Source organism: Corvus cornix, chromosome 3, assembly GCF_000738735.6.
Source record: "Corvus cornix cornix isolate S_Up_H32 chromosome 3, ASM73873v5, whole genome shotgun sequence".
In the NCBI taxonomy this organism is placed as follows: Eukaryota; Metazoa; Chordata; class Aves; order Passeriformes; family Corvidae; genus Corvus; species Corvus cornix.
Window position 1 is genome coordinate 113,520,565 of NC_047056.1, and position 21,242 is coordinate 113,541,806.

General features: G+C 45.7%; 1 protein-coding gene across 4 annotated transcripts in view; it reads right to left on the reverse strand.

The window, feature by feature from the left end:
- The window catches only part of EXTL3 (exostosin like glycosyltransferase 3), a 135,930-nt gene that overhangs the window by 87,715 nt on the left and 26,973 nt on the right, over window positions 1-21,242 (reverse strand). For 3 of the 4 annotated variants that reach the window (XM_039568156.1, XM_039568154.1, XM_039568155.1), the window contains exon 2: window positions 6,098-6,172. The gene's annotated coding sequence lies outside the window, so the exon portion shown is untranslated. Of the gene's footprint in view, window positions 1-6,097; window positions 6,173-10,574; window positions 10,679-21,242 lie in introns of those variants that run through there. The other variant, XM_010411400.4, reaches the window with a different exon arrangement.

The following is a 21,242-nucleotide window of genomic DNA, read 5'->3' on the forward strand; positions in this document are numbered from 1 at the left end:
GACTTCAGAACCTCAAACACCAACCTTCAGCTACATTTTCATCCTAATCAGAAGTCAATTATCCTGCTGAGTGACAACAGAACAATTCACAAAGTAAATCCTTTTCATATCGGGGCCCTCTGTGATGGAGCTGCAATGGGATCTTCCTTACTCATACAAAAGCAAGGAGGATTTCATTTGTGCTGCCCACAATTATTCCCAAGGGCCTCCCTCTGAACTGCCAGGTGAACTTCCAGTGTAGCAAAAGCTTCACCTGACAATGGGAGCTAATGCACTTTTACCCACAGCAGAAGTTCCCAAGTTGTTATCAAGTCTGAGGAGATCTAGAAAGCATTTACACCCCGCTGTCTCCAGAGTTCACTCACAGAATCAAACTTGTGCTACTGCCATTGTTTTTCACTTCCCAATCATTGCTACAGTAACGCAAGCCTCCTGGAGAGCCATTTCTTAACAACTTTGAAATAGTTTTACTATACTAAATAATTACTGCAACATTTTTGTATCACAAAGAAGTTTTCATCTGTTCTCAGGCTTTGTACCTTGCAGGGTTCTCATCCCAGCACCGTTCCCTTCCCAGGTGTCCAAGGTCAGATACACTGAATTTAGTTCCAGAGAGGGCTCTCAGTATCTGCTGTTGGATAAATGAAGCCACAAGTTCACAGAATGGGTTGGGTTGGAAAGGACCTTAAAGCTCATCCCACTCCACGGGACGGCTGAGCTTTGTTATTTAACAATGAAAAAAACAACAAGACCAATACAAGAATCATGGAATCGTTAAGGTTGGAAAGGACCTCAGAAAATCACAAAATCCAACCATCAACCCAGCACCATCACCATGTTCACCACTACACCAGATCCTCAAGTGCCACATCCACACATTTTTTAACATTTCCAGAGATGGTGATTCCACCACTGTCCTGGGCAGCCTGTTCCAATGCTTGACAACCCTTTCCATGAAGAATTTTCTCCTAATATCCAACTTTAACCTCCCCTGGCACAACTTGAGGCCGTTTCCTCTCATCCTGTCACTCGTTTCCTTGGAGAAGGACTGACTCCACCTCCCTACAACCTCCTGTCAGGGAGTTCTACGGAGCAAGAAGAGAGCTGGAGAGTTGCAGCCCTGCACTAACACACCACGGAGGATCTCACAGCAACCCGATGGTTTTCACCTCACTTGAGCTCTTTCCCTCTAATCCCCCATGTGATCCAAGAAGAACTGTAAGCAGGAAAGAAATAAACACACAAACAGTGACTTATTCTCCCCAAATCCAAAGCAGTTCCTGGCGGGAAGGGAGGAGAACACAACCCAAGCTGACATTCCAGGCTCAGCAAGCAGAAGCACTCCAGCACATACTGCTGGCTTTGTGATGTGCCACAAAGGCAGCCTGTTCCAGCTCCCCCATTACACATTGTCCCACACAGCCTCTGCTCCCAGTTTCAAAGGCTGCATTAAATGGAAAAGTTCCCTGGATGATGGCACAGAGCTGGATTCTCCGAGTTCCATTTCCCCAGCGTGGCTGGATCACAGCAGGGATCCCAGCGAGGTCTCCAAACCTTCCCTTGTCCCAAGCTAATCCAGGAGGTTTCCCCTGGATGGAGTCTCTCATCACAAGAGATTTACTTGGGCAGAGCAAAATTCCACCACACAACTCAGCATTTTACAGGCCCTTTCCACACTGGCTGTATTATTCAGGCAATGTACTAAAAAAAAGGTAACATAAAAATAAATAGATGCAGTGTACCAGTGCTGTCCAGGAAGAGCTGACCCCTCGTTCAGGGAGATCAATGTCTGCTGCATTTACACCCTCTAAGGCCAAAAATAATGCTGGAACCACCAGGAGAAACAGCCAATTACGCTGTTTTTATCTCAAGCAGATTAAAAATTACTCTACATTTACTATCTTACTAAACTACAGCTGAAATTATTACAGTAGGCTGGCTGTGGGCTGGCAGGCTCGCTGTGTGCAACTTCACATATGCAAGAGTAAAAAGAAGAATGAGAAAGAACCATAAATATAAATTTATATATTTATAAAACATATATATATGAAGGCAAGGAAATACTAAAAAACCTCCAAGCTTCACCAACAAGCAGGGGCTGGGACACCCTGAGGAGTGACAGACTCAAAATCAACCTATAGTTTCTGGATGTATTTCTCTCCCTCTCCTCCTCCTCGTGCCATAGGTGTCCCCTGTCCAGGGGGACTCCCCAGCTGGGCTCAGGACTGGGTAAGGCGTAGGTGACATGTCTTGGCAGGCCAGGTGAGTCTGTGGGGAGCTGGTGTTTTATTGACAAATCTGTGCAATTAACTGTGGTGCACAAACTGGCTGCTTTGGGAGAGAACTGCTACAAGGACTAGGTCCTTTGGCTTCTCTGTGCAGAACAGAAGCCACCAGTGGAGCACAGACGAACCCTGGGAGTTCTCTGGGTTTAAAGGCAGGAAGGAAGCACTGGGGAAGGCAGCAGAGATGAAAGAAGAAAAGCACGGTGGTGAAAATAGCAGTGGAGGTGTGGAAGATAAACCTCAACACAGGGAAAAACTGCTCTGGATGGGCCACGGAGCCGTGATTCAGCGCTGAGGAAAACATCCAAGTGTTTCTTAGCTGAACAGAGGCCCAAGTTTCCCGGGCTGCCCACAGGGCAGGGCTTTAATCACCCCTGTGGGAGCCCTGACTCACCTTAGGGCAGCACAAAAGCCACAGATCTGAGTCAGGGCAGATAGACAAAACCACAGACTTGTCACAGCCCCAGGCATGTCAGTCTGCAGCCCTTCACTGCAGCCCTGCTGTTAACACTTCAATCACGTCATATTCCAGTTCTACTTTCTGGAAGCCACTAATAAAATAAATATCATTTGTGCAAAGCAGAGGGGATGGAGAGCCAGGCCTTGCCCTTGCAGAACCAGAACCTGTTTGATGACACCGATTTATATTTATCTAAATAAGACCAATTCTCTATTTTTATATCATTTCTTATCCAACGGAGAGGGGGAGAAGGTTTAACATCCAGAATGTTTCTTGTCCTCATTTAGAAGATGCAGCAGACACCAGCAGCCATTTAGTTTCACAAAATTGCTGCAGGGTACAAAGATACATCCCATATCCTGGCTGACAGCTTTAGCACAAAGCCACACAACCTTGCCAGGGCTCCTTGTTAACAATGTATTGTTCTAGTGACTCAGTGCACTGGAATGCTATCAGGTTTATTCATAGCTTTTCTGATGGAGTTTTTAGATTAGACACATAAACCTCTGCTTTAAAAAAAAATAAATAAAAGGCTGTGGCTTATTATTACAAGGAGCATCAAAATTCCTGGTTTCTTTTCTATGGCTAAACATACAGAGAGCTGCAGCAAAAGAATATGACCTCAGAAACCCAAAGGTTCTTTCAATCTTCTAGGAAGAACATTCAAGAGGAGAAAAAATGACCAAAAATTGGAATATAGTGAATATAGTGAAGATGGTCAAAACCATGAAGCATCTCTGTAAGGACCATTGAATCAATTAGGACATTTTAGTCTGGAAAAGAGGCCTCTGACAGGGGACACAGAAGGGATTTACAGTTTTACCAGTGTGGAATTGGCAAATGGCAATTCCCCAAACAGGAGCTTATTACAGCTGGCAGTAGGTGCAGTTACCAAAAGGAAGTGGTTCATCACACAGAGTTAAACTTTGAAATGCAGGACGGAGGCTAAAAGCACACAGAGGTTCAACCAAGAGTTAAATAAGCTGATGGGAGATGAAGGACATTCTGTCCTTCTGGTCACAGCTGGAGACAGGACAGACCTGTGGCCTCCCACAGCTCAGGTGTTTGCCATGCTCTGAGTTTTTAAGAAGCAGACAAAAGTCTACAGCATCTCCTGAGGAGAACAGCAGCAAGAAGCAGGAATTCCACCCCCTCACTTCCCAGAGCTGCTCGGGAGGACTGCAGCAGGTACAGGCAGCACAAATCCTCCCTGCCATACCAAAGTGCTCTCCCCCAGCTCTTCCTCATTGCAGCTGTGAGCAAAGAGCACATGAGCCTGTGTGGAGCACAGGAAGCATCAGACCCACGCTCATGCTCATGTGGATGGTGCCACATCCTCACAGGAAGGGACCTGCAACACAAACTCCTGCAGAACTTGGCTTTGCTGCCAAGCCAGGAAGCCTCAGAAGGTGTTTGAGTCTCCTGAAAATATTTTTAGATTCCAGGCCCAACCCAGTTATTTAGATATTTAGTGTCATGGAGAGAGTCTTGCATAAGAATGACTTGTTAAGGAGTCCCTTGAAACAGGTTGTTTTCCCATTCTGCTCCATGGCAATTGCAGACTGTTTGCAGCATCTTCTCTATAGCAGCTCCCTGCCAAGAACAGACCTTCCCTCAGCTATCTCCTACTGGCCTAAATTCATACTTCTTGCTTTAATCACAATCTTCCACCCTAAAAAGGACTCCGAACCTGAAATCCTTGTCTCCTACATTCATTCCTGCAGCCACCAGGCCCACTAACCCAGAAGAGCTTCTGAAGGTCAATGCTGAACCTGCTGCACACCACAGCAGTGTAATAAATGTTGCACGGGCCAAATGATGTCCTGGGGGAAGCCTGTGCAGCCCGTGGCCTTGTGCAGACTGCACAGCTGTCAGCCTGAGACTTCCTACATATCCTTAAGATATGCAAAGAGAAGGAGAATTCAATGGTATTGACTGATTCCAGCTCCTGAAGTCAGCAGATCCGGCTCAGAGCGCACACTGGGATTAGAGCTGTCGATGAGGACCTTGGCACGATGGCACCGTTGGTCAATAACTGCATCGTTTGTCCTTCACGTGACCTCGCTGCTACTCCCACTTTTGTTATTCACTGTTGAATTTTTCACTGGAGCCCTGTTCCAGCTGAGGGGAGTCCCTGCTGTGTTTGGCAGGGCACAAAAGCGGGGTAGGAAGATTTCCTGGATCCAGAAGTACAACAAGAAATGCTGTAATACACAGGAACAGACACCTGAGCCCAGGACATCCTGCATGTACTGGCTGGATATAAGAGAAGTGAGGAAGCCACAAATAAGTTTTCCTCTCTTCCCTTCTTTCCCAGGAGCACAGGAATTCTCCGCCCTGCTCCCTGGATATATCCACACCAACCCGATGACACAACCCAGTCTCTAAATGTATTACTTCACCCTTGACTTTTGTTAAAGAACACTTTCAGGATTCATCATCCCATGTTATCCTCAGAGAATCACCTGCTAAGGCTGTCACAATAAACTCAATTGCTGCAGCTCCCACACTCACCTGCATTTTACACCCAGTGCTAGAGCATCATCCTCTTGCCTTTCAGACACCTGTATCAGGCAATTCCCAATTTCAGTCTGGCTGCACCACATGGGCCAAGACATTCCAATTAATCAGTATTTACTAGCTCAAGTATTTACTCCCTCACAGTAGAGAGTTCTAAGATGTTTGCAGACACTTCATAAAGCATACACTCGTTATTACAGCCCATTAACACGCACGCAAGATATTTTAATGTGTAAAAATTCCCCATGAAATAAGGATTTTCTCCTCCACTTTCAGGGCAAAACTGCCATCCTTACCATGAGCTGGATAATGCTTTCCAGCGCTTTTTTCCTGCTCTTTTCTGCCTACCAGTCAAGCCAAGCCTCATTTGGCTGATTTCACAGCACTCCTTTATGAGTAACCCCAGCATGTGCCACGGCAGCCCCCTCATCCACCCTCCTCACTCCGTTCCAACACCTCCAACAAGACTGGAATAGCGTTATGGAGCATTTCCACTCCTGACCCTGCAGCCTCCTCTGCTCTGCAGCACAGGAAGCCTCAGGTGACACCTTTAGTGCTGATTGCCCACAGCCCTGAGCAGGCACCAGATGTAACTGCAGCAGTTCTCTGCTCTGCCACTACTGGCTGTGGGATGAGGACACAATTTATCACTTCAGATAAAAGGAGCTGCAGCACACTTCTCCCAAAACAAGAGTTAAGCCAAGGAAGCTCGTCCTTTTAGGAAAACACTGTCCAAGCATGCAGACTTAATGCTGGGCCCCAATGGGCAGGCATTTGAGGCCGACATCAGGCACTACAGAAAGTTCTATTCCTGAAATATGAAGGTACTCACTGTACACGGTGATCAGCTGGCAAGCTGCAATCTGTCCCTCTTCTGCAGCCAGCTCTCTACTCATCTGTCTGGAGTCTGTTAGAGAGGAAAAAGAGCTGTAAATATAGATAAAGTGGCCAAAAATTTTTTACAAAAATTTTGAAATATCAAGAAGTAGGCCAGGTAATCAATGCAAAACAGACACGCTCACGTCCCCAGCTCTGAGGTCAAGAACTCAAAGCACCTGCAAAACTCTCAGCAAGGTCTCTCAAGCAAATGCTGTGATGCTTGAAAACAGCTACAGCACCAGCTGCCTCTGGAGGCTCTCGAGGTCAGACCTGATCCAGCCCAGGAGAAAAGCAAGGTATTTATACATGAGAGCAGCATCAACAGCTTCCCAAAGCCAGTTGCTCCAGAGACAGTGAATCACAGCTCTTTGTGACACGTCCTGATCCCCAAAGTGCCATTACACACGCAGGGGAACAAATATTTATGCAAACACAGTGCTGAAGGGTTACATGGGCTCTGATCTGGAGTGCACCAAAGAAGTTCCCTTTAATACATTTGTTGTCCCAACACACTTTATCCCCTTAATGAGGCGCCACTGAAGTTCTGCTTAAACCCATTTTGATTAAGGAAAAGATTATCCATAGAATTGCCAGCCATACATGTTAGTATACATCACACACAAACCAACTGTGCTTCAGGGAGACATTAAATCCCCATTCAATTAATAGAGACACCTCTTAAAATGAGCATTAAATAATTCCCCACAATGTAGCAAGACAACTGGCTACTCCAGTAAATTGGAATAAAAATAACTTCCCATCTCTCCACCAACAAAATCCCAATCAAAACTTGCCCTTAAAACAAGAGGTCAGTACAGAGGGATGGGGGGCAGGAATGCTTCTACCTCAGTGCTATTGTATGCTTATATTAAAAGTTCCTCACCAAAAAATTAAATGAAATGGATGCCTTTCATGTTTATCAATAACAGAGCTAATGGTTTTTATGTAAATGCCATTACTTTCAGCCAGATCTGCAAGCGACTGGAGCCACATAGCCCCATCTCCCCTTGCAAGAGACTCCCTTCAGGCAGCCAATCTAAATGCAAATTACAATCAAATGGCAAAACCAAGAGTTTTCTGGATGATACTGAACACATAAAACTAGGGACAAAGCAGAGGTATTTAAGAACAACACTCCTCTTCTGGAAAAACCTCCCGATCTCACATTGCTTTTCTATCCTGAACATATATAAAAATTAAAGTGTAATTTGATTCTCATTTACAGTCATATTATTTACCAGCTTCTTCCCTTCTATTAAGGGAAGTGTTAAAAAAAGGAGGGGAATGTTCTTCTGTAGAGAGAATCGCCTCTCGGAGATGTTTCCCCCACAACGGGAGCATTCCATCAGCGAGGATATTAAATCAGAGCGATAAGAAAGCCCCAGTTGGATTTGCCAAGAACAAACTGCACTTCCACATTTTCAGGAGAAAATTTCTTCTTGGAATGGAGTTGTTTTGCAAATCAAGGAAGAAGGTGTTACTACAGGATGGTTATTAAGAGGCAGAGGTACAAAACTGTTGTCAGCACAAGGAGCACCATGTTCTTGTAGCATAAAATTTGCTTTTTGAAGAACACTTAAATCCGACCCCTACCTGGAGCACAGATGCAGCCAGGACTTTGTCAGCACTGATTAAAACAAGGTTCTAATGGCAAACCTGCAAAGAACTAATATTAGCAACCGTGCTGCTTAGCAAGGAGAATGCACAGAGGAGAAGCTAAGATTAAAACAAAGGGCAAAAAGCTGACAACCCAACTATGGCAGAGTCTGCACATGAGTCTCAGTGGGCACTTGCCCGAACTACCACAGGCAGCTCCACACTAAACTTCCATCCCCAAGAGGAGCGTAAGTCCTTGGAGGGATGCAGCTAATTAACAATGGGGCTGTGTACATGCTCATTACACGGGTGACGAGCTGAGCACTTGGTGTGTGCTACAGGAATACTCATAGAGCAGAACCTCGCTAATTAACATTAATAACTGAGAGACCACTTCTGCAAACAGCTGGATTTTGGGAATTAGCCAGCAAGAAACCATGCAAAGTGGGAAACCAGAGGGACAACATAGCCCAGCAGGCGCCTGGTTCGCTTCTTTGGGTATCTATAATTAAATAATTTATCATTGTGCTCCTGTGTCTATGAGTGAATGTGCAGCCTGTAAACAAAGCACCTCCTGTTATGCAAGGCCTTGCTAAATCTGAAAGTTTGACTGCCTGTGGAAAGAGGTCATCAAATTAAAAACCACAGCCCTGACTACCTTCTCTCAGAAACTTTTCACATGGACCAGCATTTCAGAAAACTCATCAACTCCTTCTTCATCTGTTCTGTCTCACAGATCTATTGTTCTTTACACAAAACCACTGGCTTTCAGTCCTGGATCACAGCTTGGAGTTGCTAAGGCTCCCTTCTCCTCCTTCTCCACAAACCTGGTGAGGAAAGTCTTGGGTCCTGTCTAGCAAAAGGAGAGTGGGACCCCAACCTGGGGCTTGTCACCACACCGTCCATGCAGGATCAACCTGTGAGCAGTGAGAAGAGGCCCTTCCAAAATAAGCACATCTCCTTTTTCTCCCCACTCTGGACCAGCTGTGTGAGGCCCGGTGCTGTCACGGCCGGAACCACTCAGGATTTCACACCCAGCCACAACCATGTGTGAGCAGAGTCTGATTTCACAGCCATACTCTGACTTCAGCTGTCAAACCACAGCCACAGGACCTTCTCTGCACAGCATGAGAAGCAACGCGCCTGCAAAGCTGAGCTGTTCCTGCAGCAAAGCCATTTCCTCCCAAAATGGCCAAAATCGGGGACAGCCACACCTCCCCAGCCTCCACCTCAATGCTGCTGCTCACAGCCTTGACCACTGGCTTAGCCAGCAAGTTGGATGCCAGCAAAATGAAGATTTCTCCTTTGGGTAGCGAAAAACTTCCAGTCGTCACTTGAATTTTGCGATTTTGCAGAGGGAAGGAACAAAACTGAAAATATTTCCCTTCCTAACAGCTCCTGTTCTTTGCTGTACAATTCACAACTACACTAAATTTACTCAGCACTATAATTTTTATTTTTCCTTTCTGTCATCACACACAGCCCATGACTTCACTTGCTGCAGCCCAGAGTTTTCACTTTCCAAAGGTTCAGGTTTCTGCACAGCAAAACGGTCTCTTAAACAGTCTTTTCTTACTTCCTTTTGTCAGAGGCTTCATGCTATGATGAATGTGTAGAAATGCAAAGCAGAAGTCCATACAAAAAGAAGCCAGTGTGTGAGGTGGTTTTGTCTTATAAAAAAAGAGAGCCAGGAATGACTTACGCCTCATTAAAGAGCTCCAGTCTGCATTTTTATTAGATATATTTAGACACCAACGGCTTTAAAAAAGAATAAATTAAAAGCAGTTATATTCTTAACATATGGCCCTGGATCAGGCACATGGGTATAAACGAAAGTGGGCACAGCAGATTCTCCAAACATAGGCATGGAAATCATTTTAATGGTGCACATGACCTATAAAATTTCAAACACCAAACCACACAATGGTGTGACAGAATTCAGCTACTGCAGGGCTGTGTCTTGTCCGCAGTCTTTGCATCACCACATATCCATGTGCACATCACAGCTGCTCCAGCAGACAGTAAGAGGGAGCAGAGTAATTCCTGCTAATGAACACACTCTGGAATCATGCAGCATTCGTTTTTTGGTGGAGAAACTGAGGCATGGAAGAGGCATTTTCTGCTATAATTCATTTCGTATCACAAATACAACCCAGACAATATCCCAGCCATCACCCTCTTCACTAGCAAGTGTCTTTGGCAACATTGCTGTCGCCCAGTGTCATCCCCTCCACACACCACGGCACTGAACAAAACGACGAGGCACACCCAGAGCAAGCATGTCTTGCAACCACTAAACACATGTTTCTGTGCTCTACGTGGGCAGCAACTGCTGTCCAGAATATTTTAACAGCAGAAACTGTACTGGGGGAAAAAAAAAAACCACCACCACAACATAAAAAAACCTGAGTACATTCATCCTCTTAGTCGGAGCCAGAACATAAGAAACAAGCAATATAATTATTTCCACACCAGAAGGAAAATAAACCCAAGAATAGACATAGGGAAAGAAAGAAGCATCCAAAGCAGATCTGCAAAATAGTTCAGGGCTTCTGTGCTGGGCTATAACTTCACAGCAGAAATCAGGAAGAGTAAAAACAACAGGTAAGCCAACTTCGGGGTGATGAACACCTCTGAGCCCACAGCACCCCCTCCTCTGCCCCCTTCCCCACAGAGCCTGCAGAGTGGGTACCCTAAATCCTGCACATCCTTCAGCATGTGACCACATTTCCTTTTGCCTGAAGTGACCCTTTCTGGTATGGCCTCTGGTACAAGCAGAAAGAAAAACATTTTCTTGCCTTTTTTGCATCAAGCACAAAGAGCATCAACCCCACCTGTCCCGAGGTGCTCATCCACAAGAAGTACAACAAGAGGATGCATCCAGCGTGTCCAGCCCAGGTTCCCCAGCTGGGATAGCACTGGATAACCCAAAATCCCGGAAGGCTGGAAGCAAACAGGAGCAGGAGCAGAGCCTCTGTGCTCCCTCCACATAGCGGAAGCACGGCTGGGACACACTCGCTCTCTTCACGGATAAGTAAAAGCACTTTAAGGAGAGCTTTTTTTCCCCTCCCTTCACTTTGTTTTAAATGGCTGAAGAATTTCCTCTGTGAATGCTCCCAATTGTGGCTCACGCTGAGTTATTTTTAAAAGCACAGAACCAGATTTTCAAGGCCCTGAATGAGGAAATGCAAAGCTTTTATTAAGCAATAATAGCCCAGACAATGGTCACAATTTCCCAAGGGTCTGAACACGGCAGCTGACAATGAGCTTTACTCCTCCACAAAACCCCCTTCACAGGCTCGGAGGGTTTGCTTTGTATGATCCAGCCTCAAGTTAGGGAGTTATAACAGAAAGCTCTGTGGTCGTTTTCAGTGTGATTTCCTCCACCAATGCACATCTGATCAGAGATACAAAAATCACTGGGAAAAGATGCCATGCACTGTCTCATTCCCTCCTTTGCTACCAGCACATCATCCCGTGCAGCTGGACCTTTCCCTTGTGGATGGATCCCAGCTGACAAACTGGCCAATATTCCCAGGGTCAGGAGAGTAAAACAAAGCCTTTCAGCTTTCTTCATTGATGTCTGAACCACTTCAAAATGCCTCTCACTAAAATGGCCAGAGACATTCTTCAAACCTCAGATCCGCTATCACGGGGTATAATCAGATCCAGTGGCCACATCAGATCTTGTTTCCTCCAAGCAGGAGGAAGTTGCAACGATGAGGGGAGCTCGTGCAATCTCCAAACCCACCCAGCAGCCAAGGTTTGGCCTTGCAAAGGCCCAATTTCACTCAGTAATGTTGGCCACAAGTGATTCCCAGCACACCTGAACCAGCTGGACGGGCTCTCTCTGCAGCCAGCATGAGCAGCAGGCACTGCTGGAGCAAAGAAAATCAGATTGGTTCAAGATGTCTACTTAGGACAAGATGAACAGTGCTATAAAAAGGGGTGTTTTTCTCTGCTGGTTATAAAGCAGACCTCGAGAAAGGAGGAAAAAAAAAATAAACAACTTGGTAAACAACCAGATCTGTACAAAAAAGTTCCAGCCTAAATGTCTCCCACACTAATGCTGTCCTCACCTTCAACAGAAAAGCAGCTAGCACTACAAATTCAGGAGTTCTTCCCACCAAAACAAGTGTATTTCTATCCTTCCACCATTTCTCCTCTTCCCTGTCCCACTGAAAACACAGTGTGGCTGCACAGCAAACCGAGATTACAACTAAACCTCACAACCAAGAACCGAGCTTAGATTCAATCTGAGCACTTCCCAGAGTGCTCTGCCACACAGCCAGGAGAGAGAGAGACCACAGGAGCTCTTTCTTCCAGCTTACCACAGCCTCCAGGGGTTGTGAAAACACTTCCTAATCTTCTGCATATCTGTCAGTCAGTCCATAACCAAGAGAGCTCATGTGCCCAAAAGGAGAAAATACTTCAACCCCCTTCAGAAACACCTGCAAAGCTCCTGCTGCTGGTGCAGCTCCACCGCAGCTGCACACCTCAGTCACCAGAGGTGAGATCTCTGTGCCTGCTGCATCTCCTCCCCCTTCCTGCTCAGAATGGTACAAACACTAGAAAACGCATTCAAGTTTGTCTACAACTTCCTGGAGGAAAGGAAAAGGTGGTTTGAGGATCACCCCCTTGCTGTTTTCAACCTGGCTGTAATCGGCCATACGGCAACGGCCTCTATCATCCTTTGTCTTTTTTACTGTGAACTTCAAGGCCTCTTGACCCAATGTAATCCCTGAACTTGGCCTAAAATGCTACTGAAAAATAATTAATCATCTGCCTGTGTGTAAAACAGCTGTCCATGTCTGTGTCCGGATGAGTGCACAGGAATTCAGGATATGTTCAGAAAATGGAAGCACTCAGAAATTGAGGATGCCAGAGGTACCCAGATACTGCCATTCAGAGAATTCACAGAAGCACTTTTTGTGCAGCAACATCTGTAAATCAAAGCACATTATTTTCCACCCTCATAATCAAGAGATTTGCTAGATTATCTAGAGCTCCGTCTGATCATGACAGACAACGCTGTTGAACCTCATGCAGCTGCCTGGAACAAACGCTCAGGCAAAGAGCTTGCTCGTGACACCAAACAATGAATGCAGCCCCTGCAGTGCTCACTTCCAATTAGGAAAACTCTCGGTGTGATGAGGAAAGAGCCCCTCACAGCCAGAGGAGTGGCCACAGGTGACAAATGTGCAGGCCAGCAGCCACTGCTTGGCAGAGGAGCTGCAGTGAGGATCAGGCAGGCTGCAGTCAGTGAGAAGCCAGAGAGGCTGGAATATCACAGGGAGGATAGACAGCAGAACTTTAAAAGGTAGCTTTGCCAGCGAGCACAACTTCAATTAACAAGCTGTATTTGCAAGGCCAGACTCCAAAATGCTCCTCAGTATCCAATCATCTAACCCCTGCTTAAAGACATACCATTACAGCACGGAATTGGGTATCAGATGGCTGAACTAATCCCAGCCAGATGCTAAAACTACCAGCAAATAGGTCAGTAATGCATCCCACACCATCCAGCCCTGCAGTGGGGAACAGTCACGCACCACCACTCCTGCACCTGTGGAAAGGGTTTGAGAGGTTCCTCGCAGCCCTGAATCCATTTACTAAATTATATTTCATTTTGTGGTTCAGGGAAAGGGAAGTCACATCCCACCTCATTGCTGGGAAGCCTTTTCATTGCTACCTTTCCAGATGATGTTATGCAACAAGTAATTCACTCCTACACAGGTAGGAGCAAAAATGCCCTTGGGCATTACTGCCAATTCTAGATTACTACAACCAGAATAGAAATGAGATCATGGAGATTTTATTATACAACTCTTCAAATTACTTAAATCAAGCAAAAAGGGGCAAGGTTAAATTAAGACTCCTTTCTTGCTCTGCCCTCCCTGTCTGCCTGTGAGAACACATACGACAAAATTGAATACAGGTGTTCGCTTTCAGATGCAGCACAAGTCATTTATTAACTTACACAATATCCAAACACCTCCAAAAGTATGGGCTGAGAAAAAGTTATTCCAGGTACTTTATAAGACACTGCTCTCAAAAGAGAGTGGTGACAGATACTATCTTTGCAAAGATTCAGGACTGTATCTTACTGAACCTCCACTGCCATCAGTGACCTTTACAGTAACACAATAAATATTTTAGCATGTAATGAATTTGCTGCATTACATTTGCTCTCTGGGCTATTGAAGATCAGCCAGGAACCAATCGATTGGAGGCACAAAGCTCCCACAAAACTGAAAGCCACAATAAAGGTCTTACTACCTGCAGTAAAGAGTTAAGGGGTGAAGAGAAATAAGGTGTTTAAAAAAAAAAACAAACCAACTCATGAGTTCCCCATTTACATAAACTTCCATCAGATTCACTGTACCAGTCCTGAGATCCCTGCTGCCACTCAAGCAGGACTGGCCCTGAAGTTGCATCTTTATTGTTTTGAAAATTCATTTATGCCAGCAACAAACCTCTCAAAAATAACCTCTAAAACCCACAAGCTTCCCAGGAGTTTGAAGGACAGGCTCTGAGACACAAGGGAAGCTGCGTGGTTTAGCTCCAGTTCTGCCATCAGCTCGTTTGGATCACTTGGATCCCTTCAGACACCTCCTTGCATCTCCATTTCTTTGCCTGCTTGGAGGTGTCAGGGCTTTGTCATTTTGCTGCAGCACCTCAGGAACACGTGGAGTTGTTCACCTGCAGAGGTGAACACACAAAGCCAGAAGATGCCACCACTGAGGCTGTTGATCTGTGCCAAAACCTCAACCAGCCAGATTGCCTCCTTTTTTTTTTTTTTGTATCTCATTTTCAATGGATTTAGAAAAATTATCCCAGGGGTATGGCAAGGGACCAGAACGCAGAAGATCATTTCATGACACCTGTAATAGCACATAGTTAACAACGACTCCTCAATTTTTGTCTTATGACCTCACTCACTGGGAAGAGTTCTTATCACCCTCAATATCTTTACAAACACTCCCCCTCTATGTCTCCACCAAGTCTTTCCTGGCTGCCATATAAGCCCAAGGCTTCTCTTTCCTCCCCTTGAGCTGCAGTCAAGGTAAGATCTTAATTTCCTCTACCATCTGCAATGAAACCGCCTCCACACCCGTGCCAAACAAGCTGGAATTACACCATTAATTTCAGCTTAGTCAGCTCACCCTACAGACTAAGTCAATATTTGACAGATATTTAGCAAAGACTACAATTTATTTAAATTCAGCACATCGTGCCCACCAGAACAGATACAGCAAAGGATGAGAGTCAGCAGGACACACTGCTTGGGGGAAAAACACCAGATAACCAGACTTCTTTTGGCTGGAGACCTCCTGTCATCAAAAAAAAAAAAAAAAAGGTTTAGGGATAGAAGGCCCAGTTTGCTGAGATTGTCCCTCCAAAGCAGGCCTGCATTCCCAGGAACAACACCGCGGGAGTGAGAACATCTCAGCTTTCAGAGAGGCAGGGTTGCTAAGGCAAGCAAACAAAAGGCTCCTTGTTTGCAGCCCACAGCTCCTCAACACATCCCCACTGCTGCTGGAGATGGGGTGGTGCAGCCCATCCAAGGAGCTCCAGCTAAATCCAGGCTCCACAGCCGAGCCGTGCCCCTCTGAGCAGTCCATCAGAGCAGTTCATGTTTTCTGGTATCTTCCCAGCTGCTCCACAGCTGGCAGGGACCAGGGAAATTCTGAGGAAAAGGATTTATGTGAAAACAATGACAAAGAGGAAGGAGTCAAACCAGCAAGAAGAGTGTGGGGAATAAAATCATAATAAACAGAATAGATCAAGCACAACTCCACCATAAACTGCAAGCAGCCCACTACTTTTCGTTTTCAACCATGGAAAAAATAAACCATCAGCTGCAGGACAGCCCCTCAGCTTCGCACCCCTCACACAATTTTTGTGAGTTTCTGAAATCCAGCTGTTTGAAAGGAGCACATCCCAGCAGATCTCGATGCTGTGAGTCAGCGCCGGCTCTCACAGATGTGATCTCTCCCCAAGTGCTGTTTTCCAGAGCAACAGCTCCAGCCCCAGCGCAGCGTCAGCACAAGGCACCCTCAGAGCTTTCTGCCAGCACTGCTCAAAGGAAGAAAACTGCTGAAGCCACCCCCCATGCCAAGCTGGTTAATGACATCCCCAAGAAACAGGTTCACTCCAGATTGCGGCAGCTTTTAAGATGAAGCTGCTCCAAGTTCGAAGATGGGCATTTTTTGCTTTTCAGTAGAAAAAGCCAGAGAAGATAGAAGCAATTCCTTGAACCGTCACTTCAATTTCTCGTGTCACATCTTCCCTACCCCATCAGCACAGGCAGGCACTGCAGGTCCTGGATCTCTCTAACCCTGCTGTGTGCCCTGGTTCATCCTGCTGGCTGGCGGAGTCCTGTGCTTACATGAGCCCTGGGAAATGGTGCCAAAATTGAGGATTAAAGGAATAGGTCAGTGAAAAATTCCAATAAACAGACCATCCCAGGGAGGAGGAGGGGAGTGTTGATCCAAACCTTCCTCTTCCACAACCAGCCAAAGTCCCCTTTTGTCAGCAGACACGAAGCACTACACAGATCAGAGCTGCCACCAGCAGAGAAAGCTGCTCATGTAAGGGTTTGGTTTTTTAATGTGCAAAAACTAAGTGTTCCTTGTTTTGTACAGAACTGGCTGGGAGAGGAGAGTCCAAACACCAAGTAAACAATCCACAGGCAGCCCAAACCAGCTGCAGAACAAGGAGTCTCCCACCCAGCAGTGCCCTGGGGACCTTGCAGGGAGTGAATCTTGCTTGGCCAAAGGAACGTGCCTGCAAAGAGACAAGATCCAAATTCAGAATAAACCCTGTGCTGCAGCTCATCAAAGGGATGGCTCAGGATTTTAATTCAGTCACAAAGTAAAACTTAAAAAGATGCATATCAAAGTTTATAGCAAAAAAAGGTTTACAGCAACATTTTCTCTTGCCCCTGGACAAACTCTTTGGCTGCAGAAGCTGAAGGAAACCACACAGTGTGGACACACAAACGTACCCTGCATTTGAAAGCAAAAAGAACAAAGCTCTGGTGGATGTGGGAAATTAGAAAGCCTGACAGATTTCACCCTGGTTTATCCCCTGGCAAATTAGCTACTGTTTAAACATGGGGCTTGGGCATTACATCATCTGTTTGCAGGGGAGGTTTTTTTTAATTTTTTTTTTTTAAGCTAAACCATTCTTGTATTCACAGCTTGAGGAGCATTGTTCATTCCAAACAGACTCAACTAAATGAAGGGGTGGATCAAGCTTTTTGCAGGAACCCTTCGAGCAGGGAAGCACACACCTAAACTGCTTTGCAAGTTCAAACAGTAAAAGATCTTATCTGGAGTTTAGCAGGAAATATGGAGTCCCTCAGGTTTGTCTATTCAGATCCAAGGATGAAAAGCCTACTTTTTCAGGTTGGGATGTGCAAAACCAGCCTGATGAAGAGGCTGAAAACACACAAGCTGCTGCTCACTCAGCTCCAGCTCACTGTGGCTGGGTCCTCTTTGACTCTTCCAGTCATTTCTGTCCCCTATGTAAACAACTCCACACTGCCTTGAGGGATAAGCCTGAGAGGAAGGGGAACTGCCTCAGCTGCAAACTGAGCTACTGGACATATTTTTGGTATCTGTTGGCTTGTTCCAGCTTGGACACTCATTTTGGAGACTTATTTTCCCTTGAGAGACGCAGATCTCCATCAGCGCAATTTTCTCCAGACTTGGCAGAACCCGAATTTCACAGCACCTGCTCCTTGGCACGGCTCTCAGAGTTTTCTTTGGTGTGTTTGAAGGACCAGGCTCTCACAGCCTCTCCAAGTGCAGCTTCAGAAAACACATGGAGCAATGGGCTCTCATGTGAAAACTCTTACTTGAATGCTGAGAGATTTCGCACAATGTGTTTTTCTGACCCCGCGCTCTCAAGAGTTGTCAGATTTTAAAGTGGAAAAATGCCGTAATTTTCAAAAGGGAAAAAGGAAGAACCATTGGTCTCATCCCCAAGAAGAGCAGGTTTCACGCAGACAAGATGGTGTGGAGCAAGGCCTTCAGATATTGGACATTTTCCTGCAAACCAAACCCACAGTGGGCTCTGACCACAACCCAGTGACATTGAGGAACCAGATTTCACAAGAGCTCTGCTAAAACTTTGTAAAAAAAAAAAAAAATATTTTTTCTTTCTTTAAACCTGACAAGGTTTTATGATCTAATCAGATTACAGCCTCTAAAGCTGAAAAACAAAAAAGCAAACAAAAAACCCAAAACCAAAATAACACCGAAGCAAACCCACAAATAAACCAACAAAAAACCCACAGACCTTTCATCATCATGCATCTAGACATTCAAAAATACAGCGAGAACTTTCTCCTTAAATTAAGAAATAAATAAATAAAGACTTATTTTGTAATAATACCCTGGATAAACAATTCTGGTTTAAAAAAATCCAAGCAAACAACTAAACCAAAAAGTTTCAAAAACTTCATCTGTGGAAGTCCTGTCAAATAGAGCTTAACCTTTAAAAAAGCCACAACTCTAATGCACATAGAAAAACAGGCTTTGCTGTCAGAATGTAATTAAAAAACCTAAAACAACTCAATCTTGCTCTATATTGAGATTGCCAGGAGCTGATCTGGGAGAAAGTCAAGCAAATAAATTTTCTCTCACAGATTCCAAAAGGTCATTGCAAACAATTACTAAAACAGAGTCCTGCAAACAACATATGCCAATTCTTTTTTTTTTTTTTTTTTTTTTTTAATTTACAAGATAACTTTCCCGCTCCAGTTATTAGCTGGAGCTAATAAAAGAAAGAATAATAATCCCAGGGATCATGCAGCCGATTAAATAATTGCATGAATTACCAAGAAACCATTAAAACTGCATTTCAAAGAGAATAGACAACTGTTTGTTTCCTCTTCCTCTGCTTTTGCATAACACAGTTCCCAAAACAGGTCTCATCTGCAGCTCAGCTTGGGCCAGGATGAAGACATTCCTTCCCATTGGACAGGAAGTAAGGGAGATTATTAATTTCACTTCTCAAAACAGAAAAGCAGAAGTCATAGCAAGAAGACATCAGAGAAAAAGTCAAGCTATAAAAAGAAGCCCAAAGTCTGAAAAATTTGTACCCAAGACACATTTTTCCAGTTGTCTCGCTACCAAGAGCCTTCAAAACATGGCATTTTCTTCTCTCAGTGCCACTCCAGCCCCACTGAGAGGAACTGCCTGTGTCAGCACAAAGCTCTGCTGCACCCAGCAGCAATGAGGAGCTGAAAAATGAGCATCTGATCCTGGTGACCTTCATAGTCATATACAACAGCCAGCTATTCTTGTCCATTCAGCGTGTTCATTTAGAACGAGTCCCTGCGCTTCATTAAATCACCCTCCTTGGTCCTGAGCACACTCTGGGGCTGCAGGGAAGATAAAAGGGTGCTGGGGCAGCTCCCTGACACAGCATAGTGGCTGTGTCACTGTCCCACTCTCACCTGCCCAAGCTCTGCCATCTCAGCCACTCCTATGACTGCCAGGGGAAGGGCTGAAAAGCTGCTGGGTGGAAAAGAACCTGGGGGAGGTGGCCCACAGGCAGCTGGCCATGAGCCCAGCTGTGCCAGAGGCCAAGGGCCCCTGGGCTGTCCCAGCTCTGGAGTGCCAGCAGGGCCAGGGCAGTGCCCATTCCCTGTGCTGGCTCTGCTGGGGCACCTCCAGTCCTGGGGACACTTCTGGGACAAGAACATTGAGCGTATCCAGGGAAGGGAACAGAGCTGGGGAAGAGGCTGGAGCACCAGGAGCAGCTGAGGGAGCTGGGAAAGGGGCTCAGCCTGGAGAAAAGGAGGCTCAGGGGGGACCTTCTGGCTCTGCACAACTCCCTGACAGGAGGGGCAGCCAGGGGTGTCGGGCTCTGCTCCCGGGGAACAGGGACAGGACAAGAGGAATGGCCTCAAATTGTGCCAGGGGAGGTTTAGGTTGGATATTAAGAGAAATTTCTTCACTTAAAGGGCTGTCCAGCCCTGGTGCAGCTGCCCAAGGCAGTGCTGAAGTCTCCATCCCTGGAGGGACTGAAAAGCCGTGTGGATGTGGCACTTTGGGACACGGGTCAGTGGTGGCCTTGGCAGTGCTGGGAATGGTTGGACTCTGTGATCTCCAAGTGTTTTTCCAATCTAAACTATTCTCTGATCCCCCTCCAAGGACACTCCAGCATGAAACCTCCCAGGGCACCAGCCCTTGCCTTGTGCTCCCTACCAAAAATCCCTCAAGCAGTTTGCTGTTGGATTTTCAAACTAAATCACTTCACTGAGGCATCATATGAAACGCAAGGACTGCAGAGCTGAGAGAGGGAGAGGGACCAAGGCAACCCCTTCTAGCAGCAGGCTGTGAAATCAGTTCAACCATGTCACAAATCTCAAATTCAAAGGTCAATGTCAACAAGTACCAGGCAGTACTTCCCTGCATCCCAGACACTCTGCGATACACTGAGACACTATGGAAACATTAACCTGTATTTCCTGAGCAGTTATAAAGCACAGAAGCTGAAGGAGGTGACAAAAAAGCTTGGATATAATCCCCTCTCTCCTCAAAAGGCTCCACATAAACACACAAACAGCCTGAGCGTGGAGGTCTCCCGATGCACACATAACAGCTTTTGGTAAACAGGCTAAGAATAGGCAGAGGGGCAGCAAAGTGTCCAAGCAAGACTCCCCTGCACAGGAACACCAAGCTCACAAGAAGCATTCCCAATACTGCTCCTGCTTTAATCAGTTTTGAGGAGAGGAAATTCACTTTGGTTCTTTTTATAACACTCGCTCCATTGCATTTGTCAAACAGCTGCCACTTTCTGTCCCAGGGAGAGCTGCTGTAACCCAAGGCTCGCGTGTTGGCACACGCGGCAGAGATCAGAGATGCACATGGAAACATACGCCAGATCTGTCTGCAGATTCCAGGTCACTTCTTCCAAGGCAATGGAATTATACAGACACAAGTCAGAGCAAAGCCTGGGTCATGCTGGTACAAACTACCCCAGAAGATGCTCCTGGCATTGCCACCTGAGCAATGTCACCCGAAACACAAGCTCAGTGAAACACTCAGTGCATGCAAAAACATCTTCCCCAACATCTCGTTTGATGAGGGAGAAATAATTCTGTAGCTTGGCCTTTCTAATCAAAATTATCATTGTCCCAACAACGTAAAAGTCATTTCCAGAGAAAGAGCAGGTCTGGTCCCTGAGGGGTGGGGGGAGATCAGCTTCTGTACAAAAACCTTGAGATACCTGCCAGCTCCAACTCAATCATTACTCCTAACTAACTACACCCGTGACATACTCGCAAAAGGCTTGGTGCTATTCATCATTGCCACAAAATAAAAACAGAGTCAGAAGACCCTGGAGGCAAATGCAAGAAACCAACTGCAAGATTTCTTTGTATCTTTTTTTATTACATCTTGATTTTTGTTAAAAATTCTCAGATTAACACCAACAATGACACTTTGCAGATGTTACTGATTTACAGCTTTCCCAGTGAAGAA